Below are 26,359 nucleotides of genomic sequence, written 5' to 3'. Positions count from 1 at the left end.
TCTTCTTCTTCTTCTTTCCTTTCTTCTTCTTCTTCTTTCATTTTTTTCTACTTTTTTACTTCTTTTCGTTTCTTTTTTTCTTCTTCTTCCAATTCTTCTACTTCTTTTCTTCTTCTTCTTTTTTCATCTTTCTACTACTTCTACTACATCTACTACTTCTACTTCTTCTAATTCTTTTCTAACACTAACACTAACACAATCTAGCACTAACAATTAAACAGCAAAAAAATGAAAAAAACTGGAAAAAAAGTAGTAGTCCCTCACCGGAGCAATGGGACGATCGACGGGGGGGCACCGGGCGGCGGGGGCGGCTCCAGGCGGCGGGTGGCGGGGCGACGGGGCGTCAGCGGGTGGGGTGGGGGCGGAGGGGTTGTGGGGCGACGGGCCAAGGGTGCGGCGGCGGGGGCGGCGCCGGGCGGTGGGGGGCGGGGGCGGCGCCGGGCGGCGGGGGGCAGGGGCGGCGCCGGGCGGCGGGTGGCGGAGGGGTGGTGGGGCGACGGGGCGTCGGCAGGTGGGGTGGGGCGGAGGGGTGGTGGCGCGACGGGGCTAGGGTGCGGGGGCGGGGGCGGCGCCGGGCAGCAGGGGCGGTGGCGGCGGTGGATCTATCTAGGGCGGGGCGTCGGGGAGGAAAGAGGAAGAGAAGGGAGAGTAACGGGCGGGGGGTGGCGGCCGTTAGTTACTCGGCTCTTTGCCGTCCGCAACTTTGTCGTCCGCCGTTGTCTCTCTTTGCCATCCGCTAGCGGACGGCAAAGAGGTGGGGGTGTTAAGTTTTTTTAAAACGGGTGTGGGTGGGGGCCACCTCCCTCTTTGCCGTCAGCTGGCTGACGGCAAAGAAACGGCTCATGGCAAAGAGGTTCTTTGCCGTACGCCATTTCTTTGCCGTCTGTTTTATGGTAGCTGATGTCAAAGAGCTTCTTTGCCGTCAGCTAGCTGACGGCAAAGATCTGGTTGATGGCAAAGTAGCTGATTCCAGTAGTGGCTTGATATTCATTGCCTTTATAAAGGGATCAAGGCCTGTCCTTATCTTCCCACGCTCTATCCTTACTCTTCCCCTACCTCGAGTTCCAACAGCCAAGGCTCAGGCTTAAGCACTTTGGACCTTCAATCATGTCCGGATCCAACCTTCAAGGCCGGTGGATGGCCTCCTCCATCACAGAGGAGGACATCAAGAAGCTTAGGGGAGCCAGGTATCTGACCGCTAACATCCTGCATAGGCTGCCTGCTCAAGGGCAGGTCATCCCCACTCCCAATCCCAATGAGAGTGTCGTATTTGTTTCCCACTTCCTCCGAGGGTTAGGCTTTAGTCTTGATCTCTTTGTTAGAGGGCTCATGTTCTATTACGGGCTGGACTTTCATGATCTAGCTCCAGACTCCATTCTTCACATCTCGTCGTTTATCGTCGTGTGTGAAGCCTTCCTCCGCATTACCCCACACTTTGGTTTATGGCTTAAGACCTTCAATGTGACGCTGAATATGATCGATGGGAATCACGCAGAGTGCGGAGGTGCTGTAATAAGCAAGGGCGTCGACGCCCTATGGCCAAAGGGTTCCTTCCCGGAGGTGTCCGATTTATGGCAACGAGAGTGGTTCTACATCACCGCTCCTCGAGGCACAAATTGGGCGACCGCCCCCACCTTTCGCTCGGGCCCTCCGCCTCAACTGGCATCATGGGTCAACAAGGGACTAGACTGGGGGCCTGCTAATGGCGTACCGACATTGTAGAGCCATATTCGGGATCTTCTTGAGAGGGATGTCAACCTCATAAAAATAATTCAAGTAATGCTAGTTCGTCGGGTCCTGCCGTGCAAACGTCGACCTCTCCGGATGTGGGAGTTCAACCCAGAAGGACCGCGAACTATTCAGCACTTCTTCGGCATGACGCTCGAAGGGATGTATAGGTTATTCTTCGGATCACGAATAAAGTGCCTGGACACCATCGAGGATGCGGGCTTGAACTGCAATCGTCCAGATACCCAAGTAAGTAACTCTGGAATCGAACACGTTGTTCATGTTTTATCATAACATTATTCTGAGAACTATCCACGGCCAGGCTTGGCGAAGAAAGGCGGAGAGGATAAGGTGTCCGACCCCTCTTCCCGAAGGCTCGCCAGATCCCGTGCTAACCAGGATGCTCGAGCGCACACCTTATCAAGTGCCATCAAGAGAAGATGAAGGGGGGCATAGAGAAGCCGAGAGCGGGCTTCGTACTTTATACATCTAGACCGGGGGAATTAACATCTCCATGAAGGAGGATAATCAGGGAGGTGAATCTAAAATTCCATCCCCCCGCAGGAAGAAAAGGGCCGCCTCCGAAGACTTGGAAGCGGAGGTGTCCAAGCAAGGGAAGAAACTCCTGCCAGGGGCCCTGCCCCGGAGGGCATCCTCACCGCACAGCGCCCGCAAACGAGCCAGCCCTCCACCGAGTTGTAATTGTATGAGAAGTACTTTGATAAATATATCCTACTTTGTCTCTGAGGATAATAACCAAGACCTATCTTGCAGTCCGGATCATAGCCCTTCTCAACAGAGTTCGTCCTCGGGGGATCTTCTTCCGAAGATGATGGAGAGCGAAACGCCTCCTCCCGCCTCCCCGCCCCGTGGGGCGGACGACCCCAAGGTGTTGTCATGGAGGATTTCTCCCGATCCACTAAGGCCAGAAGTTAATGCTTTAGCTGCCCGAAGCCCGGAGCATTCGGCTCCCAAGGAGAGCAACAAGAAGAGTCCGGGGTTGTCCGACACACAGCCGGACACACTGATGGGCCTTCTGGAGCGAGCGACTATCTCAGAGGTGCACCATACTTTAATGGGTACGGTGTTTGAGAGGATTTCATCCGCCAAAAGCGGGTTGAATGAAGCTTTTACGAGCCTGCTCAAAGGCTTCGAGGTACCAAAGTAATATGTAAAATTTTGGCTGTACCGCACATGCTAGGTGTGCTCCATATGGATAATAGCCCCTGAGACTCTGGTTGCCAGCCCGAGGCGGCAAACGGAGGATCATACTCCCAAGTGATGATCGCGCTGCATTATGTGCAGACGGCTGAGGGTCCGGCGGTTGACCGGACTGCTGAATTTGCTGAACTGAGGCGACAACTTGATGTGGTGGATGCCGACATCGCGCTTGTGAACAAGCGGCTTGACGAGGCACATGTTATGTGCTTTCTCTCTTTTTTGTATTGTCAGCAAATATTAAGAGGAGCATGATGCTAGTATCTATAATATGCTGTGGCTGCAGATGGAGCTGCTGCCATGGAGGCCCTTAGGGCGGAACTTGCCCTAGCCAAGGAACAAGCCAGGATAAGTGATGTGGCTGCCTGAAAGGTGGTCGAGGAGTTAAGAGCCGAACAGGTTGCTCATCGCCAAAGCGAAGATAAGATGGCCAAGATGGCTATTGAGCTGAAAGATGCTGCCGACCGCTATGAGCTGCTTGAAAAGGAAAGCTAGGCGAAAGCGGCTGAACTGAAGAAGGCCCTGGAGGCAGCCAAGGAAACACGCTCTGAAATCAGAGCTGCATGGGAGGAGCTTCGACAAGCCAGAGATATCACGGCTGGGAGGCCCTTTTTGTTGCGGATGAAGTTCAGAGATCCAAAGTATGCCCCTCTGGATCAGTTGTGGAGTGCTGCAGACGCGTATGCGGACCTGGCGAAAAGTACTGCTGATGCAACCAAGTTTTTCAAAGATCAGAAAGATCATGAGGTGGAAAGGTTGTTCTGGTCGCAGTTCAGTTCGCCGATGCGTCCGCTGTCGTTAAATTAAAGGATGACCGCATTGGCCGAGCTCCATAGGTTGTCTGGGCTTGCTATGAGGTCTGTCATGGATCATCTTTGGCCGAACGGACCAAGGCCGGACAATTATTTTGGTTTAGTACAACAATTCCTTGGTGCTGTGTCACATATTGACGCTGTGAAGAGGTCGGCGTGCATAGAGGGTGCATGGATGGCTCTTGCGCGTGTCAAAACATATTGGGCAGGTATGGAGACCACCAGTATTGCAACCCGGGGTCCGGCAGGAGGCCAGGACCCGCCCGAGCACTATTTTTAAGATGTCCTAGAAGGCGCCCGTTTAATAGAGGCTCAGTGCTCGAAGAGTACCATGTTCGAGTGTCATGTATCTTAGTTGTAAAAACAATGCTATTTTGATTATAAAGGTTGTGTTTATACCTTTTCCCGAAAGTAGTATAGTGCCTCCTGTGCGGCCGTTTATGTATGTATATAACCTGAAAGTTTGCAGTCGTCGGCTTCAGCCCCCACGCATATAATGCGGGGGTGTTCGAAAAAGGCGCATAATCACACTTTATCCAATGTCTTGGTCCGTTAAGGAGGTGATAGCGCAATGAACTAGGCAATCAGACTATATCGCTTTAACACTTTCACTTAGCCATAGGATTTTGACGGTGAGGCTACTATATAGCCCCTGGTACTTCCGCGTTCATTCGAATACGGTGCGCGTACGTACATGACCAGGAAACCGGTCCTTCATTAAGGCGGAGGAATCCCGAAGATTCCGCTAGGTCATCGAGTGGTTGACCAGTCTCTCGTTGTATCATGACATGCAGTTTTTGGCTTTCTCTACTGAGGTGCTCATCTGGAATAACCAGGGCACAATCGCAGTAGTTCTCCTTTGGCCGCCTTAGCCGATAAAATGGAACGTAAGGTAGCAAAACCCAGGAGCCGGGCAAACCCAACATTTGACCAAAGACATGATTCGGAGCTGATGCATATAAGGCCAAACTCGCGATGCCGAACACTCCCTAAGGTATTCGGACTTTACGACATATACTGGGCTGAGTAACACCCTCGATAATGAGCCCTGAATTTCCAGATACATGCATGGGTCTGGCGTGCCAAAATGCCAATAACGCCAGCATCCCTCCCGGTTGTGTTAAGTATCCGGAGGGTATGAAGCAACAAAAGACAGTAAAAAAGGTTTACATAGGGTCTTAATCTAAAAAGAAACCTCTGAGCGGGGCCCTGTTGCACGTCTGCGCCTGTGTCTCTGTTGTGCCGTATCCTGGAAGGGTGTAGCATAATGATCATCTGTAAAAGAGGAAAAACCCAGGTAAAAGAATCTGGTGTAATCGTGCGAAGAGTCGGTTATTCTCAATGAACCATAAAAATGTAATCTATTATTATATTAATAAGGTGAAGCCGAACTATGGGCCTCTTATATTTTTGCGAGTAGCCCCTAGCACCACCTATGGGGGTATATCTATCGACCTAAACTCAGGTTCATTTGAGCTGTTACATCTGGTGGGGCGCTGGACTCGTCTAACCGTGTCCGTGGTCCTGACGACCGACCGTTTATTTTGGTTGGAGGGCCCGCTCAATGTTCGGCTGCTAGAGCCGCCACATATTCTTCCGCTTGTAGAACGCTCTATATTTCCGCTAACTGTGATGACGCCACATGGACCGGGCATCTTGAGTTTAAGGTAGGCGTACTGCGGGATTGCGTTAAATCAAGCAAAGGCCGCTCTTCCGAGTAGTGCGTGATAGCCGCTTCGGAATGGAGCAATGTTGAAGATTAATTCTTTGCTGAAGTTGTCGGGAGAACCGAATATAACCTCTAGTACTAGAGAGCCCATGCAGCGGGCCTCGACACCTGGTATTACTCCTTTAACGGTAGTATTACTTTGGATGATTCTTGGCGGGTCTATCCCCATTTTGCAGATAGTGTCCTGGTATTTCAGGTTAAGACTATTGCCGCCATCCATAAGGACTCGGGTGAGATGGTATCCGTCGATTATTGGGTCGAGCAACAAGGCAGACGATCCTTCGTGCCGGATACTAGTCGGATGATCCCTGCGATCAAAAGTGATCGGGCAGGCCGACCAGGGATTGAATTTGTGGGCGACGGGCTCTACATCATATACGGCTCGAAGAGCGTGTTTGTGCCTTCTCTTTGGAATGTGAGTTGCATAAATCATGTTCACTGTTTTGACTTCTGGTGGGAATTTTTTCTGTCCCCCAATGTTCGGCTGGCGAGGCTCATCCTCGTCTTCACTTGGTGTCTCCCTCCCCTTATGTTCGGCATTTAGCTTGCCGGCCTGCTTGAAAACCCAGCACTCTCTGTGGGTGTGGTTTGCAGGTTTTTCGGGGGTGCCATGAATCTGACATAGCTTGTCTAGAATCTTATTTAGGCTGGACGGTCCATCTCTACTGCCTTTAAATGGCTTCTTCCATTGACCGGGTCGAGAGCCCCTGAATCCAACGTTGATTGTCGTATCATCTGGGCTGTCGTCATTGTTCCGACGCTTGTTTTTATTGCGTCGCGGCTTCCCGTTGCCATCCCTGACTTCCGATGTGCCTGGGTTGCTGATGCCGCTACGGGCCAACCAGCTATCCTCGCCCGCGCAAAAGCGGCTCATAAGGCTTGTTAGGGCTGTCATTGTCCTTGGCTTTTCTTGGCCGAGGTGTCTGGCGAGCCATTCATCTCGGATACTGTGCTTGAAAGCCGCTAAGGCTTCGGCATCCAGACAGTCGACGATTTGATTCTTCTTGGTGAGAAATCTGTTCCAAAGCTTATGGGCTGACTCTCCAGGTTGTTGGATTATGTGACTTAAATCGTCTGCATCCGGAGGTCAGACATAGGTCCCTTGAAAATTGGCCCTGAAAGCATCCTCAAGTTCCTCCCAACTTCCAATTGAGTTTTCGGGAAGGCTTTTATCCCAATGCCGAGCTGGTCCTTTCAACTTGAGGGGCAGGTATTTAATGGCGTGGAGATTGTCTCCGTGAGCCATGTGGATATGAAGGATAAAGTCCTCAATCCAGACCCTAGGGTCTATCGTTCCGTCGTATGCCTCTATGTTTACGGGTTTGAATCCCTCTGGAAATTCATGATCCAACACCTCATCGGTGAAGCACAAGGGGTGCACGGCACCCCTGTATTTGGATGTGTCATGGCATGTTGTCGACGGTTGTTGTGTTCGGTGTTGATTCCGAGCTGTTATCGATCGGTACGATCGTTTTGGTGGTTGTGATCCTGCGCCGGAGCACGTTTTCTAGATCCATAAATGGACCTGGCCACACCGGCTTTTTTGTCCAGAAGCTCACGTAAATCGTGTGCTGACTTGTGTGCGGCATCATTAGCCGCCCTGTCGCGTCCACGGGTTGGTCGGTCTGGCTGATCGGCCGTATTATTTTTTGGCGGAATGGGCTCTATGGCCTCATCGTCGAATTCGGGCAGCACCTTGCGCTTTGGGTAGCTCTTTGTGTGGCGATCGTCGCCATATTTTTTTTCAGTGTCGAGCACTTTGTTCCATCTCTGGTTGAGCGTATCTTGCACGGTCTTAAGCCTTTGCTTCTGCTTCTTCAAGCTCCTCGTGGTGGCAATAAGCCTTCGATGGAGGTTCTCTTGTTCCGAGTGTTTTTCCGGGATGTTGAGTGCATCGTCGTCCGGATTGTTCTCCTCTTCGGAGATAGGTTGATGACTTTTACCCTCGGGATCGCTGTTATCGGACATCGGCTCCGGACTGTGTTCATCTTCCCCTGGCTCATCCTGCTCCATCCCTGGGTTCGTGGGGTCGTCGTTTCCTTTGGAGTCGACCGGGGTGTTTTTCTTTCTTGCGCTGTCATCGCTGTTTTTGTTGTGGAGGGATTTAGTGCGGGGCCTACGTTGTTGCTTTGGTTTATGATTGAGGGGATTATCCTCTTTTGTGTCCTTCCCTTCCTCGCTGTTGTTTTCTTTGGGTGTATCCACCATATATACATCGTACGATGAGGTGACTGTCCAGCGCCCCGTGGAAGGTGGTTCCTGTTCATCTCCAGCATCGTCATTCATACTGTCGATGTCTTCGGAGTCGAAATCAAGCATGTCAGTTAAGTCATCGACAGTGGCTATTAAGTGGGTGGTGGGTGGGGAACGAAATTCCTTGTCGTCCGCTTCCCACTCTAGCCGGACATAGTTCGGCCAAGAATCTCCTGATAAGGAGAGAGATCTTAATGAATTTAGCACATCACCCAAGGGCGAGTGCTGAAAGATATCCACGGAGGTGAACTCCATGACCGGTGCCCAATCATATTCGATAGGCACGGGCGTACGCGATTCGGATCCTATAGCCAGAGACGAGTCCGAGGGTCCGATGATACCGGCCTCATAGGAGGTGGGATCAATGTTCGGATCCAAGGCCAATGAGTGTGCGGCCTCCCTGACGGGGTCCATCCACCCGTCCTCGGATGGCACAATCTGCTCTGGATTGAGTCCCGGAGCAGCCGCAGGCATGATCCTCCGAATACTGTCCGATGGCAGATCTAAGTCATGCTCGTCGAAACTGTTCAGCACGCCTGACACGGGGTCGAATCCGTCGAAGATCAAGTCTCGGCGGATGTCGGCAGTGTAGTTCAAGATTCCAAACCTGACCTGATGGCCAAGGGCGTAGCTATCGATCTGCTCCAGATGGCCAAGCGAGTTGGCCCGCAGTACGAAGCCGCCAAATACGAAGAACTATCCGGGGAGGAAAACCTCCCCCTGGACCGCGTCGTTGAAGACGATTGAAGGAGCCATCTAGCCTTATCGCGGCGACACAGTGGAACTCTCAATGAAAGCATTGATGTCGGTGTCAAAACCAACGGATCTCGGGTAGGGGGTCCCAAACTGTGCGTCTAAGACTAATGGTAACAAGAGGCGGGGGACACGATGTTTACCCAGGTTCGGGCCCTCTTGATGGAGGTAATACCCTACTTCCTGCTTGATTGATATTGATGATATGAGTATTACAAGAGTTGATCTACCATGAGATCGTAGAGGCTAAACCCTAGAAGCTAGCCTATGATATGATTGTTCTTGTCCTACAGACTAAGCCCTCTGGTTTATATAGACACCGAAGGGGGCTAGGGTTACACAGAGTTGGTTACAGAGAAGGAGATCTACACATCCGAATCGCCAAGCTTGCCTTCCACACAAAGGAGAGTCCCATCCGGACACGGGACGGAGTCTTCAATCTTGTATCTTCATAGTCCAACAGTACGACCAAAGTATATAGTCCGGCCGTCCGAGGACCCCTTAATCCAGGACTCCCTCACCCACCAAGGTTGTCACCGTGACAAATTGGGAAGCACCCACATGAGTTGGAGAAATCTGAAGTTTTCTTGGACTCGCAGGATACTACAGGAGATTCATTGAGAATTTCTCAAAGATTGCAAAACCCATGACATAATTGTTGAAGAAGGATACCAAGTTCATTTGGACTGAGGAATGTGAGGCCAGTTTTCAGGAGTTTAAGAAACGCTTGGTTACATCTCTAGTGTTGATTCTAGGTGTATTGCGACGCTTCTGGTCGAGGACTTGGAGCAGTGCTTATGCAGGATGGAAGAGTGGTTTCATATGCCTCACGACAGCTTAAACCACATGAGTTGAATTATGCTACACACGATTTGGAATTAGCAGTTGTAGTGCATGCCTAGAAGACATGGAGACATTTTCTCATCGGAAATCACTGTGAGGTGTACACGGATCACAAGAGTTTGAAGTATATCTTCACGCAGAAGGAGTTGAATCTCAGGCAGAGGAGATGGTTGGAGCTCATCAAGGATTACGATATGAGGTTGCATTATCATCCCGAAAAGGCCAATGTAGTAGCTGACACGTCGAGTCACAAGAGCCATGTCAATACACTCATGACCGAAGAGTTACCCAAGGAGTTAGCAGAGGATCTTCGTGAGCTATGTTTGGAGATAGTTCCGAGAGGCTATGAAGCAGCATTGGAAGTTCAGTCTACTTTGATGGCTAAGATCAGAGAAGCTGAGTAGACAGACAAGGAGATTGCCGAGATAAAGGAAAGAATGAGCAAAGGAAAAGCCAAGGGATTTCATGAGGATGAACACGATACCTTATGGTTTGAGGACCGCGTATACGTGCCCAATGATCCGGAGATCAGGAAGTTGATACTGCAGGAGGCCCACGATTCGGCATACTCGATTCACCCAAGAAATACCAAGATGTATCTGGATTTGAAGGACAGTTTCTGGTGGACCGGTATGAAGAAGGATATTGCGGAGTATCTAGCAGTTTGTGATGTTTGTCAGAGAGTGAAGGCAGAGCATCAGAAGCCAGCGGGATTGCTGCAGCCATTGCCGATACCTGAATGGAAGTGGGATAAGTTAGGCATGGATTTTATCACGGGATTGCCCCGGACTCGTTTAGGCTATGACTCGATATGGGTTGTAGTCGATCGTTTGACGAAAGTAGCTCATTTCATCCCAGTGAAGACCACTTACACCAGTGCTAAGTTGGCAAAGATATATATGACCAGGATCGTATGTCTGCATGGAGTTCCGAGGACCATAGTATCAGATAGAGGAACACACTTTACCTCAAAGTTCTGAAATCAATTGCACGAAACTTTGGGTACCAGGCTAGAGTTTAGTACGGCCTTTCATCCACAGACAGATGGACAGACCGAGAGAGTCAATCAGATTCTGGAAGACATGTTGAGAGCTTGTGCGCCAGACTATGGATCTAGTTGGGACGACAATCTGCCATATGCAGAGTTCTCTTACAATAACAGTTAGCAAGCCAGTTTGAAGATGGCCCCTTTCGAAGCCTTGTACGGAAGGAGGTGCAGGACCCCGTTGCTATGGGATGAAGTTGGAGACCATCAGTTGTTTGGACCAGATTTGATCAGAGAGTCTGAAGAGAAGGTTAAGTTGATACACGATAGACTCAAAGTAGCCCAGTCCAGGCAGAAGAGCTATGCAGATTCGAAACGCAAGGAGACAGTTTACGAAGTCGGAGACAGAGTATATCTTCGGGTGTCCCCACTTCGAGGAGTTATGCGTTTTGGAGTTAAGGGAAAATTAGCACCATGTTTTGTGGGAGCATACAAAGTTTTGGAACGTATGGGAGAAGTTGCTTACAAGTTGGAGCTGCCCGAAGGATTGTCAGGAGTTCACGACGTGTTCCATGTTTCTCAGTTGAAGAAGTGCCACGCAGAGATGGACGATATTCCTTTAAGAGATACAGTGCCACTGGAGGCAATTCAATAGGATAGTGATTTGACCTACGAGGAGAAACCAGTGAAGATTCTCGAGTTTGCCAGCCGAGTCACACGCAACAAAGTTATCAAGTTCTGCAAAGTTCAGTGGAGCCACCATACCGAAGATGAAGCAACCTGGGAGCGAGAGGAAGACCTACGGAAGGACGACCCGCACCTATTTTCTAGCCAACCCGAATCTCGAGGGCGAGATTCATCTTAAGGGGGTAGGTTTGTAACATCCCAAAATTTCAATTTGGCATGTTATACATTAGATCATCATTGCATATTATATTTTATTGCATTTTGGCTCGATCCTAGAAATCCTACGCAACTCAAGGACCCGAGGAGAGCGTTGGGGATTTCGTTATTTTCATATTTGAGTTTTCTCAAGTTTTGAAAAAGGAATCGTTTGAAATTAATTATTTTCTTTTCGAATATTTCTTCTATGAGAATAAAAGAGAGGGGATAAAATGACTTCCCCAAAATGAGGAAATATTGGAGATTTAATATTAAAATCAAATAAGATTTTATTCGTAGTTTTATTGCTATTTTATTTGAATTAGGAAAATTTTGTGTTTTTCAAAATTGCATTAGAGGCCCAAACAAATGTTCACCCGGTCCATCTTATTTTTAGAGGACGGGGAAAATTTATTTCAAGATTTTTGGAGTCCGTTTAGTATTTCTTTTATTTGTTTTTTGTTCGTGAAATTATTTTAAAAAATCCCAACCGACTCCGGGCCGTAACCGGCCAAGACTCCCCAGGTCGGCCCCCTCTTATAAGCCGCCGCCCCGCGACCCCTAGCCCACCCGAGCCCGAGCCGCCCCAAACCCTAACCCTAGCCGCCAGCCGCCAGCAGCCGCCGCCGTCGCCGCCTCGCCCGCGCCGCCGCCGGACCCCGCCGCTGGACGCCATCGCCCTCGCCGGAGTCACCGCCGACGACACGCGTCCTGAGGTAGTCCCGGTTTTCGAGGGAAAAACCGTTTGTTTTTTTAGACAACCCTAGGTTTTATTTTTTAGATCGGTTTTATTTTTTTTGGTTCAGTTATTTAGCAAATGCATGTTCGTCCGTTCGTTTTAACGAACGGTTTTCACCGTTTAGCCGCAGACAGCGAACGTTCGTTCGTTAGCCTGTTTGTCAATTTTTCTTTTTCCAGGGTTTTTCCGTGATTATTTTTGATCGCGATTTCAGCCCGAATCTTAGTTTTTGCTTATCTTTTCGCTCATTTATCGGAATCAGGCGATTCAAGCGCCTAGAGTTTCATCTCGAAGCCCTCTTTCTGTTTAACCAAGTTGAACAAGATTTTGGTACTGTAAAATTTGAGTTAAGTCCAGAATAGTAATCGGATCTTGTTTCTTTCGCAGTTTGAGTTTCGTTGCTTTGTTTGATTTGATTCTTTTTACAAACCGGAGCTCTTAAGTTGAACTTTCTGATTGGATCTCTTATTTGAGTTTTACCCATGCTTCTAGTTAAGTGCTTATTGTATGCTTATTTGTTTGCGATAGAGTATCCGAAGTGCGAAGCGTGCTACTACGAGTCTCTAGGTTTCACGGATCATCAGCAAGGCAAGTAACACTTTGATCATACATCTTTACTACCCAGTTTTATTGCATTAGATCAATCCATCAAACATTGCATGATTAGGATCTGATTAATATGTGGGTTTTGAGAAGTAGATGAGGTAGTACCTATTCACCTGTTTATTATCAAACCTTTGGGACTTACTTCTACGTACTACTTATATTGCTATGCTATGCTAGTAGACGTGGATTGGGTGAGTGTTTCCATGACATATGCGAGTATTGTTAATTATGGTTAACTTAAGGTGGCAACTTTAATACATTTCTGGATGGATTGAGGCACCTGGAGAACCCAGTGTTGTTTGTTTTTCTGGAAATCCCGGGGTACCGTGTGATTCTCCTATGGACCGCCACTCAGGCTCAAAGGGATCATAAGATTATTCATGCTAGAAACTTCCGTGTGCAGCCACAAGCTATTATGAGCTCTAGCATAGTTGAGTATGTGGCATGACCTCTTTCAGTGATGGGCTAGCAGATGTAGGGGAAAGTAGGTATAACTGTCCATCCAGAGTAAATAGTTATTGTTTCTGAAAGACTGTGTCTCGGTCATCCGTTTCTCAAACATCATGTCGTGCGAGAAATCCAACGGAGGAGATCGAGTCTTGTGGGGAAAAGTGCGCAAACCTCTGCAGAGTGTACAAACTAATCATGGTTAGCCGTGTCCCCGGTTATGGCATCTTGAGTATCTGGTTCTTGGATTATCATTTTGATCTCATCATGTTACTTAAATAAATTGATTGGATTTAATGATGATGCTTAATTGGGATTGAGTTGAAGGAACCTTCTCAATGTTTAACAACCACCATGATAGTTAAATAAATTTATTCCTTTGATGTAGGAAAAAATTGGCTTTATGTAAAACTGTAACCATAGAGATTTCCACCAGCCATATTGCATGTAGTGATAGCAATTATCCGTTCATTACTCTATGTGTTACATTGCCAGCATATTCCATGTGCTGACCCGTTTTTGGGCTGCAACGTTCATGTTGCAGACTTTTCAGACGACGAGTAAGGTGCCTTAGGTCATGATCTTTCACCCAGTGATGCCGTTTGAGTTGATGGACTCACTTTATCTTCCAAGCCTTCCGCTGTTATCGTTATTAGATGGCCTTAAGCCATATTATTGTAATAAGTTCTCCTTTGAGATATTCGATGTAATAAGTGTGTGATTGCTACTCTGTTATAAATCCTTCAAGTACTGTGCGTGTCAGCATTACCAATCCAAGGATGACACTGATGCACAGAGATCAGACTGTTTGAGGTCTGGTCGCTACAAGTTGCTTCTGTTTAGAACTAAAGTTGCCTCATCTGACATTAAAGTTTTTTTTTTAAAAAAACATCACTACATATCCATGTGGGGTTTAGTTTTGAAGAGCTCATCGCAACCTGGGCAGCCAATACTCACGCGCTCAGTAGTGTTGTCTAGCAGATTCCCCCCTAGAAAAGGAAAGCAGAGAGATCTTGTACCATCCATCCTCACATAGTTTCAAAATTTGAAATCATGACAGATGACTTAGATCCCATAAAAACCTTTTAACATCGTAGGCAACTTAGGTCCCTTATGGACAACTTCCAGAGTATTGTAGGAAATTGAGGATTACTCGTTGCCAACTTCATAGCGACGTAGGCAACTTGGTTTCTGAAGCCATGTTGGAGAAGTTTCCACTCTATGGTAAGCAACTTTCACAATATGATAGGCAACTAAAAAAATCAACAACTTAGTTTTTGAACCATGATAACCACCTATTACACTAGTGCACACAACTAATTAGAAGGCTACAAGGCCAATTCACTAATACACACGGTGCAATTCCTGTAGCATCAAAGTTCCTGATTTTAGCACTAAAGTTGCCTCAAATAGCATCAAAGTTGCTTTTGAAAAAGTTTAGGAAAACATATTCACATGGGATCTAGTTTTGAAAAGCTCGTTGCGAGGAACCCTACTTGAAAATGGTTCTTCATTCCGACACCCACTTCAAAAGTTATCTTTTTGAAAAAATTGTAACGGAATAAATAGGTGACGTTAGCACATGCATGTGCATCGGTGGTGGCTATCCAAATGCACGCTGGCATAGTCCTCACACACTGACATCAACTTTCGTATTAAATAGTCAAAGCATCAGCACATGCATGCATCAGATGACTCACGCGCGTATGCTCGCGACGTCCATATGGTGCAGCTGCACAATTGAGTATTTAGGAAATGTTTAAGCATCAACCTTATCCAAAAGAGTGGCTTAGCGTAGTGGTCACCGCCCCTTTCCCTTCGGTTGTCCGATGCGGGATCGAAACCTGTTCGGCCCACGTAATTTAATTTTGCTGGTTTTCAGTTTTTTCTGCAAACAAGGCCCTTTATGTCATTAAATATAAATCAAGGGTTTTTTCTATGAAAGAAGATGTCACCTCAGCCCCTGACAGACGGGCCCACTGCCAGTTTACCCGTTAATACGTGTTTTATACGTCGTTTAGTCCGTTCTACAACGCCTCGCTCCAAAGTTGGTACTGACACGTAAAATTTACCAAACTTGGTACCAATCTGTTTCCAATGCCTCAATTGTGACACTTCTATGCAATTAACTTTCTGGCCGCCGTGGACGTCGAGCGAACCACTCGCTTATTGGGTTGTTTCCGTGGAACTAGAATACCATGTATGTCTAGCCGCCGTGCATGCAGTGACGGGACAGACGAATGAGGCTCTACTGGTTGACGGACTTACCCAACCCAGGATGCTAACCTCGACATAGAGCCCACGTCACCGGCAGCAGTTTGTAGCTTCTCGCAGGAACCGCTCTGAAATCAGCCGGACCGACTGGTTCAAGCTCCCGCCATGTCTCCCTGACTAGCTTGTGACTTGTGAGTTAGCCTTTGGTTGGAAAGAAGTCCTTCAGTGCAGAAGAACTCCGGGAAAAAATAAATTAGGAAGCACTTTTGATTTTTGAATGCCGATGCGTATTTCTAAGTTTTATATAGTGCAAGCGGATGAGTTGGCTCGAACTTTGTTGTACAACTCGATGTTCTTCTCGGGTGTGTGTTGTAAATCATGGGCTATGTAATCTATCCTTTAATTCCTCTGCCTTTTTCGTGATGCCGCTCACAATGCATATTGAGTCTAGATGGTAGGGTCCTATTTATATACTACACTTTCAGGCGTTTTATTATTCCACCTATTTTCAGAAAGATCCGTATGACTCCTGAACAATGTTACCAACCACGATAAAACATGTCAGTTTTTCGATTCTAAATACACTATAGTCCCTAGCACACATGTGTGAGTCATGTGCCATAATTAGACTGTATATGTGAGATCAACTTTCAATCTTAACCATGTGGGTCAACAGTCTGCAGGACCGATCCTGCAAAACAAAAAACAGCTGTTCCACCCTGTGATGTCCCGGGAAAATACGTACGTACATATAAAATTCCAGTAGAGTTGATCCCTATTAATTCCTCTATTGTATTCCATCATAGTCGTCCTCGGCACCTCGAGTATTATTTCCTTGAGTGAAATTCCGCATCACTTATTACCGGTCACAAATATTAATAATATGAATAATTCCACATTGAGTTAAATAAATAATAACCATGTTGAAAGCCACATAAATATCCAACAGCGTGTGCAGGTTGCTGTACCATCATGTATTCTAGGATGCTGACAATGTTTAATTAGTAGGAACAGTGTAGTGTATATGTAGTTTGTGTGTGTTGGCGTGATGCAAATGTTCATGTTTAACGTCTGAGATGGTACATGGGTAATGAAAATTCTATGTAATGAATGGATTTCCAAAGTTTATTATGGATCCTAAGAAAATTTGATGTTTGCATATAGTTTATAATGAGAAGTAATATGTATCTTTGGCTACATCCATTAAGTGTGCTCCTGCTACTGTCGATGGTGGCGAGCTCACCGTGGTTGCCTTCTTACTACATATCCCGAGATGATCCATGGTGAACTCACCGCGGCTCTGGCCCAGGCTTGCGGCTCGTCCATGGAGGAGGCTGACCTCATTGCCTCATCGGTGCCCGCTGCGCACAAGTGATGCCGACCCGTCCGCTCGCTCCAAGCGCCCGCTATCTGCCTGTTCGTCTTTTGGTGTCATGTTGTTTTCTTAGATGAGTAATGCTACTTTATAAGTCTGTTCTTGGAACATTAGGGGTCTGGGTGATGTGGACAAGTGTAATGATGTACTCTCTGAGCTATCTTCGATGAAGCCCCATCTGTTGCTTTTTCAAGAAACGAAATTATCCGATCCATCCATGCTGAAAATCAGATCCTTTCTGCCTCGGTCACTTGACATGTTCGTCACGATGCCAGCATCAGGATCTGCTGGGGGGTTGCTCATAGCTACCAACTCCTCCTCCCTCAGGATTCTTTCACACACGAATTATTCCTACTATTCGTCGGTTAAAGTTCAGTCTCTTGCGAGCCCATTAACCCTCACAATCACAAACGTGTATGCTCCTACAAGCCGTGCACTTAAGTTTGATTTCCTTGCAGAATTGGTCTCAATAGCTCCACCTGAAAACTCCCGTTGGTTACTAGTTGGAGATTTCAACCTTATTTGGTTCTCACATGAGAAAAACAATGACAACTTCCACCCGATTGAGGCCGCCGCTTTCAATGAGACCCTAGACTCTCTTGCCCTTCTAGAATTGCCCCTGCTTGACCGTCGTTTTATGTGGTCTAATAACAGAGAAACTCCGGTATTGGAAGCACTAGACCGAGCCTTCTTTAACTTGGCTTGGAACAACGCCTTCCCCAACTCCAATCTCACATCGCTCACTCGCACCACCTCAGATCACGTTCCACTCCTGATCTCTCTCTCTCCACCTCCGTGCCTCGTTCCCGCCTTTTCAGATTTGAACGCTTCTGGGCCTCGCGTATCGCCTGTCGTCAAATTGTGGCCCAAACCTGCACTCTGCCACAGCCGCCGACCCAGTCCGCTTCAGCCCACCTAGCCCACTCTATTCAAACTTGCCGCTCACGCCTAAAACGCTGGGCCAAGACACTCTCTCCCGCCCATGTCCGGGAGGCTAGATGCAAGTGCGTAATCGATCTCGTGGACAAAAAAGAAGAACGCCGCCCTCTGAGCCCTGCGGAATTCTGCCTACGTACAGTTTTGAAAACTACTCTCCACAGAGCAACTCGTGATCGCTCCAAACTTCTACGCCAACGGGCTAAGATTAAAGGGGCCGTTTTAGGGGATGAAAATAACAAGTTCTTCCATGTCTCGGCTTCCCAACGCTCCAGAAATAACAAAATCCCCGTCCTCATCGATCAGGGCACTGAATTCCACTCTCATGCTGAAAAAGCCCACATTCTAAAACATTTTTACCACAATCTTCTTGGCGTCGTAGTTCAAACGACCTGGAACTTTAGCCTGGCATCTCTCTACCCTTCCCCAATCCCGCAGCTACGACACCTCGATGCAAATTTCTCCGAGGAGGAGATCAAACAAGCTTTGCTACAAATGAACCCCAATGCCAGCCCCGGCCCGGATGGCTTCGGCCCTAGCTTTTACAAATCCTTCTGGAGTTCAGTCAAAACGCCCCTACTTGCCTTCTTCAAAGACTTTGAGAACCAATCTGCTGAAACTGAAAGGTTTAACCGATCAACTATGATCCTCCTGCCAAAATCTGCTAGCTCTCAATCTGTAGACGCTTTTCGCCCCATCGCCCTTCAAAACTGTCCGATCAAAGGCATTGCAAAAGTTCTTACCAACAGACTAAAACCTTACATCCCCTTGCTCGTCCATGGCGATCAGACTGGCTTCATCTCAGGGAGATGCATTGCCGAGAACTTCATGTACCCTGCCGATCTCATAAACACTTGCCATAAGCGAAAAACCCCCGCGATGGTGCTAAAACTAGACTTCAGGAAAGCCTTCGATTCCGTGTCCTGGCACTCCCTCCTCCTTATCCTGCAACATCGGGGCTTCCCACCCATTTCTGCTCATGGATAAACAATCTACTCACCTCTGGTAAAACTGCTGGCATGCTAAATGGTGTGCAGGGGGACTGGATCAACTGCAAGAATGGCTTGCGTCAGGGTGATCCCATGTCTCCATACCTTTTCCTCATAGTTGCTGATGTTCTCCGGCAACTCATATTAAAAACGGCTGCCTCCTCTCCTGACCTATGCCACCCAATCTACCCCGATCTCCCCCCTGCCATCCTGCAATACGCGGATGACACGCTAATCATAGCTCACGCTTCTTCTAACACCGCCGTCACCATTCGATCTATCCTAGAGCAGTTCGCTCAAGCCACAGGACTGCGAATTAATTTCTCCAAAACAACTTTCGTCCCTATGAACCTGGACGAGGCGACCTCTCTTGACATCGCACAAGCTTTGGATTGCACGGTTTCCTGCTTTCCTCAAACCTACTTGGGTCTACCTCTCTCCCTCGTTAAACTTACTGCCGCAGCCTTCCAGCCAATCATCTCGAACTGTGTTAGCTACCTTCCTGGCTGGTGTGCTAAGCTACTCTCTCGCCCAGGTCGCCTGGTCCTCATCTCCTCTGTGCTCGACTCGTTGGCCACCTACTACATGTCTGTGTTCAAACTGCCAAAAGAAACAATCAAAAAGCTAGACGCTATTAGACGTGCGTTTTTTGGGCTGCTGATGAGTCCTGTTCGGGTTCTCAGTGTCTTATTGCTTGGTCTAACATCTGTAAACCAAAAGAGTTTGGTGGTCTAGGCATCAAAAATTTAGCTTTACAAAATGACTGCTTGCTTATGAAGTTTACCTACAAAGTCCTATCCGCCTCCTCCCACCAAGAGTTACCTTGGATAGCCTGGCTAAACAGAGTCCACTTACACAGCATCCCCCACATAGCCTCCTGCAAAAATCCCTCCTACCTAACCAAAGCGGTGCAAGCCCAACTAGCTACCCTATCCTCTATCACCTTCGTCCTCACAAACAACGGGCTGGGAACTTTTTTCTGGCACGACACTTGGCTTGCTCATGCACCGCTAGCTTCGCTTTTTCCTAGTCTATACTCACATTCCTTGGATAAGCACATCCTCGTCTTTCATGTCATGCAGTATGGGCTACTTACGGACCTAAGGGACTGGCTAACCTTGGCCGCCTCGCGCGAGCTGGAACAAGTGTTGTTGTTGTTGCAGGATTTCTCTCTATCCACGAGCCCCGACGAGAGGCACCTCATCCACGTCACGACTTTCTCCTCCAAAGCTTCCTACAAGCTTCTCACTCAGGAAGATCAGGAGTTCGCTCATGCCCCCTTAATTTGGCGATCCAAGGCTCACCCAAAGCTGAAGCTCTTTGCCTGGCTGCTTTTCCATGGCCGTCTAAACACCAAATCAAACCTGTTTCATAAGCACATTGGACCAGATACAAAGTGCCCCAGGTGCCTTGCTAGCTCTGAAGACACAACCCATCTCTTCCTCCGATGCCCGAAAGCAAACCTCGTCTGGTTGCAGTTAGGAATCGCTCCGTCAGACAGACTGCAGGACTGTTGGCTTACTACGCCTCCCCCTGGCCTCGACTCCTCCATTTGGCCGGAAGTGCTCCTTGCAATATTGTGGAAAATTTGGGACTCTAGGAACGTGATGGTTTTCAGGAATGAAGATCACTCTGCTCTTCTTACCATCGCAAACATTTGTAATGACTTTGAACTTTGGACCCACCGGTTCCATGTACCGGTAGATAAGGGGTCAACTAGGTCTTAGCCGGCGTACCTCTCCTCACGGCTTGCCGTAACCCTGTAACACTTTCACCTCGGCTTTGGCCCAGTTTTTAGCAATATAATTCAGGTGGGGATCCTCTCCCCCTGGTGATTCCTCAAAAAAAAATCCATGGTGAAGATGGTACACTAAGGAGGCATTCCTGCGGATGAGGAGGAGCTTGTGATTTTTAGGCTTGCCTTGCCTGACTAGCTCATGAAGTGCGGAATCATGCATAGGATGGCGACACACCAAGGTGTATGCCAAAGCGTGTGCCGCCAAATAGAAGCCCACCTTACTTGAACTGCTGGCACCCATCACCGAACATGAGGACGACGATTCGAAGTTTGGCTTTTGCATAATTACATTGCTCTTTCCATGGCCTAATCTATTTCTTTTTCTAATTTCCTGCATCATGTTTGGTGGACTTTGTGTCGCCCTTTTATTAATTTTTACTCCTTCCCAAAATGTCGGCCCTATGAATCAGAGTTTATTTTTTAGTTGTCATATTCATGTGGTATTATTTTATACCTTCAACAGGAATTCACGGAGTACGGGAATATCAACAAATGCTTGGTTTACATTGAGGAGCTGACGATTAAAGAATAGCTCTTGGATGGATTGATGGGTTTCTCCTAGGTAATAAGAATGGGATCACTCCTCCCACAAACAATAATTATTGATGAGTTCAATAATTCATTTCTGGTCCATATATTGATTGTTCATTGTTTTCCAAGTATTAGGTTTTTTTACCATGCATGTATAAGAAAGTAGAAACGAAAGAATATTTTAGGAGCAATTCACTATCTTTTTATTGTAGCATTAAAGTACATTTAACTTGGTTCTTGCATGGCAAGAGAGTTAAGGGTGAGAAATTGTACCTAGGTTTAATTAAGTAATGTGAAAGTAGCAGAAAAGACAAACTTTGATTGCATCACTTGACTATATCACTCATGCAAATGTTCTCATGTTCCAATGCATAGGTACATAAGTTAGAGACATAGAAGAAACATTTATTTTTCTCCCGTTACAATGCACGGGCACACTTCCTAGTTTACAAATAAGGGCATCTCCAGCGCCGGCTCCCAAAACAGACATAACATTTGTCCGGGGGTGCGTCGCGAGAGACGGCCATCCAACGCATGCCGTAAACTACCATCAGTAATACAAATAAATTCGGACATAATTTATGCGGAGACAACTGCAAACGGACATAAGTTTGATATATTGTACATAAACCGGACGATATTTCGTTCGTTCAACTAAAACCTAAAAAAATTCCCAAACTAACTTGTAACGGTGACCTCGTACGCCTAGCCAGGCTGGTCAGTGGCATCTTCATCACCATCTATGTCGTCGTCGTCAGAATGGTGCTTCTAGTGGTAGAAGGGCACGGGGGCGTGTTGTTAGAAAACGTAGTAGAAAACAAAACAAAATCGTCCTACAATCAACCATGAACACTATGAAGGTGCAATGAACGGTTTGGATCAGATCATTACCGACTCCGAGTTGCAGCAGAAGAAGACGAGTTGGTGTAGGTCATACTTGGAGTCCCTCAAACCGTAGATGAATGATCCTGCAAACCGCTTATGAACAGAAGACCGAAAGCACGGCCTCTCTATGAGTTGCAAGCGTACGGTCTTCATGATCCGGCAGCGCTTCACTATCCAGAGCTATCGTCGCCAGAGAATTAGAGGGAGGACATTAGAACCACACTAGACTTCTTATTATGAGGATTAGAAAATTTAGGTCAAGCTCTAATTAATCAACTAGGACCAACTAGAACTAGAACTAGAGAACTAGAGGAAGCTCCAAAACTTGTGTGTCAAGGGGAAAAATTCTCTAGTATATTAGATTGGGAGAGGGGAGGGGGTGCCACACAAGAAGGGAAGCATGTTGGAAATATGCCCTAGAGGCAATAATAAAAGGATTATTATTATATTTCCTTGTTCATGATAATTGTCTTTATTCATGCTATAATTGTATTATTCGGAAATCGTAATACATGTGTGAATACATAGACCACAATACGTCCCTAGTGAGCCTCTAGTTGACTAGCTCATTGATCAACAAATAGTCATGGTTTCCTGACTATGGACATTAGATGTTGTTGATAACGGGATCATATCATTAGGAGAATGATGTGATGGACAAGACCCAATCCTAAGCATAGCTCAAGATCGTGTAGTTCGTTTTGCTAGAGCTTTTCCAATGTCAAGTATCTTTTCCTTAGACCATGAGATCGTGTAACTCCCGGATACCGTAGGATTGCTTTGGGTGTACCAAACGTCACAACGTAACTGGGTGACTATAAAGGTGCACTATAGGTATCTCCGAAAGTGTCTGTTGGGTTGACACGGATCGAGACTGGGATTTGTCACTCCGTATAACGGAGAGGTATCACTGGGCCCACTCGGTAGTGCATCATCATAATGAGCTCAAAGTGACCAAGTGTCTGGTCACGGGATCATGCATTATGGTACGAGTAAAGTGACTTGCCGGTAACGAGATTGAACAAGGTATTGGGATACCGACGATCGAATCTCGGGCAAGTAACATACCGCCTGACAAAGGGAATAGTATACGGGGTTGCTTGAATCCTCGACATCGTGGTTCATCCGATGAGATCATCGAGGAGTATGTGGGAGCCAACATGGGTATCCAGATCCCGCTGTTGGTTATTAACCGGAGAGCCGTCTCGGTCATGTCTGCATGTCTCCCGAACCCGTAGGGTCTACACACTTAAGGTTCGGTGACGCTAGGGTTGTATGAATATGAGTATGCAGCAAACCAAATGTTGTTCGGAGTCCCGGATGAGATCCCAGATGTCACGAGGAGTTCCGGAATGGTCCGGAGGTAAAGAATTATATATAGGAAGTGTTGTTTCGGCCATCGAGAAAGTTTCGGGGTCACCCGGTATTGTACCGGGACCACCGGAAGGGTCCCGGGGATCCATCGGGTGGGGCCACCTATCCCGGAGGGCCCCGTGGGCTGAAGTGGGAGGGGAACCAGCCCTTAGTGGGCTGGTGCGCCCCACCTTGGCCCCCCTGCGCCTATGGTTGGAAACCCTAGGTGGGGGGGGGCACCACTTGCCTTGGGGGGCACTCCACCCCCCTGGCCGCCGCCCTCCTTGGGAGATTGCATCTCCCAGGGACGGCGCTCCTCCATGGGGGCCTATATAAAGGAGGGCAAGGGGGAGGGAAGCCGCACCCGAAGTCTTGGCGCCTCCCTCCCCCTGCTACACCTCTTCCTCCTCCCGCAGCAGCTTGGCGAAGCCCTGTCGGAGTTCTGCTGCATCCACCACCACGCCGTCGTGCTGTTGGATCATCATCAACCTCTCCTTCCCCCTTGCTGGATCAAGAAGGAGGAGATGTCATCCGCTCCGTACGTGTGTTGAACGCGGAGGTGCTGTTTGTTCGGCACTTGGTCATCGGTGATTTGAATCACGGCGAGTACGACTCCATCATCACCGTTCTCTTGAACGCTTTCGCACGCGATCTACAAGTGGTATGTAGATGCAATCTCTCTCCCATGACTCGTTGCTTAGATGAACTCATAGATGGATCTTGGTGAAACCGTAGGAAAAATTTTATTTTCTGCAACGTTCACCAACAGTGGTATCAGAGCTAGGTCTATGTGTAGTTCTCTATTGCACGAGTAGAACACAAATTTGTTGTGGGCGTAGATCTTGTCAACTTGCTTGCCGCTACTAGTCTTTTCTTGCTTCAGCGGTATTGTGGGATGAAGCGGCCCGGACCGACCTTACACGTACGCTTACGTGAGACAGGTTCCACCGACTGACATGCACTAGTTGCATAAGGTGGCTAGCGGGTGTCTGTCTCTCCTAGTTTAGTTGGAGCGGATTCGACGAAAAGGGTCCTTATGAAGGGTAAATAGAAGTTGACAAAATCACGTTGTGGTTATTCGTAGGTAAGAAAACGTTCTTGCTAGAACCCAATTGCAGCCATGTAAAAGATGCAACAACAATTAGAGGACGTCTAACTTGTTTTTGCAGCAATTGTCATGTGATGTGATATGGCTAGAAGTTGTGATGAATGATGAATGATATATTCTGATGTATGAGATCATGTTCTTGTAATAGGAATCACGACTTGCATGTCGATGAGTATGACAACCGGAAGGAGCCATAGGAGTTGTCTTTATTTTTTGTATGACCTGTGTGTCATTGAAGAACGCCATGTAGATTACTTTACTTTATGGCTAAACGCGTTAGCCATAGAAGTAGAAGTATTCATTGGCGTGACAACTTCATGAAGACACAATGATGAAGATCATGATGATGGAGATCATGGTGTCATGCCGGTGACGAAGATGATCATGGAGCCCCGAAGATGGAGATCAAAGGGGCTATATTATATTGGCCATATCATGTCACTATTATATAATTGCATGTGATGTTTATTATGTTTTATGCATCTTGTTTACTTAGAACGGCAGTAGTAAATAAGATGATCCCTTATAATAATTTCAAGAAAGTGTTCCCCCTAACTGTGCGCCGTTGCTAAAGTTCGTCATTTCAAAGCACCACGTGATGATCGGGTGTGATAGATCCTTACGTTCACATACAATGGGTGTAAGACAGTTTTACACATGTAGAAACACTTAGGGTTAACTTGACGAGCCTAGCATGTACAGACATGGCCTCGGAACACAAGAGACCGAAAGGTCGAACATGAGTCGTATGGAAGATACGATCAACATGGAGATGTTCACCGATGATGACTAGTCCGTCTCACATGATGATCGGACACGACCTAGTCGACTCGGATCGTGTAACACTTAGATGACTAGAGGGATGTCTAATCTGAGTGGGAGTTCATTAAATAATTTGATTAGATGAACTTAATTATCATGAACTTAGTCTAAAAACCTTTGCAAATATGTCTTGTAGATCAAATGGCCAACGCTCATGTCAACATGAACTTCAACGCATTCCTAGAGAAAACCAAGCTGAAAGATGATGGCAGCAACTATTCGGACTGTGTCCGGAACCTGAGGATCATCCTCATAGCAGCCAAGAAAGCATATGTCCTAGATGAACCAAGACGTTATGAACACTTGGCAGTCACGTGCTGATGATTACTCCCTCGTTCAGTGCGGCATGCTTTACAGCTTAGAACTGGGGCTCCAAAAGCGTTTTGAGAAACATGGAGCATATGAGATGTTCGAGGAGCTGAAAATGGTTTTTCAAGCTCATGCCTGGGTCGAGAGATATGAAGTCTCCGACAAGTTCTATAGTTGTAAGATGGAGGAAAACAGTTTTGTCAGTGAGCACATACTCAAAATGTCTGGGTTGCACAACCGCCTGTCCCAGCTGGAGATCAACCTCCCGGACGAGGCGATTATTGACAGAATCCTTTAGTCGCTCCCACCGAGCTACAAGAGCTTTGTGTTCAACTACAATATGCAGGGATGGTGAAGACCATTCCTCAAGTATTTTCAATGCTGAAGTCAGCAGAGGTTGAAATCAAGAAAGAACATCAAGTGTTGATGGTCAATAAGACCACTAAGTTCAAGAAGGGCAAGGGTAAGAAGAACTTCAAAAAGGACGGCAAAGATGTTGTCGCGCCCGGTAAGCCAGTTGCCGGGAAGAAGTCAAAGAATGGACCCAAGCCTGAGACTGAGTGCTTTTATTGCAAAGGGAAGGGTCACTGGAAGCGGAACTGCCCCAAATACTTAGCGGACAAGAAGGCCGGCAACACTAAAGGTATATTTGATATACATGTAATTGATGTGTACCTTACCAGTACTCGTAGTAACTCCTGGGTATTTGATACCAGTGCTGTTGCTCATATTTGTAACTCACAGCAGGAGCTGCGGAATAAGCGGAGACTGGCGAAGGGCGAGGCGATGATGCACGTCGGGAATGGTTCCAAGGTCGATGTGATCACCGTCGGCATGCTACCTCTACATTTACCCACAGGATTAGTTATGAACCTCAATAATTGTTATTTAGTTACAAGTTTGAGCATGAACATTGTATCTGGATCTCGTTTAATACGAGATGGCTACTCATTTAAATCCGAGAATAATGGTTGTTCTATTTATATGAGAGATATGTTTTATGGTCATGCCCCGATGGTCAATGGTTTATTCTTAATGAATCTC

This window comes from Triticum aestivum, chromosome 4B, assembly GCF_018294505.1.
Source record: "Triticum aestivum cultivar Chinese Spring chromosome 4B, IWGSC CS RefSeq v2.1, whole genome shotgun sequence".
Taxonomy (NCBI): domain Eukaryota; kingdom Viridiplantae; phylum Streptophyta; class Magnoliopsida; order Poales; family Poaceae; genus Triticum; species Triticum aestivum.
This window is presented reverse-complemented; position numbering follows the sequence as displayed.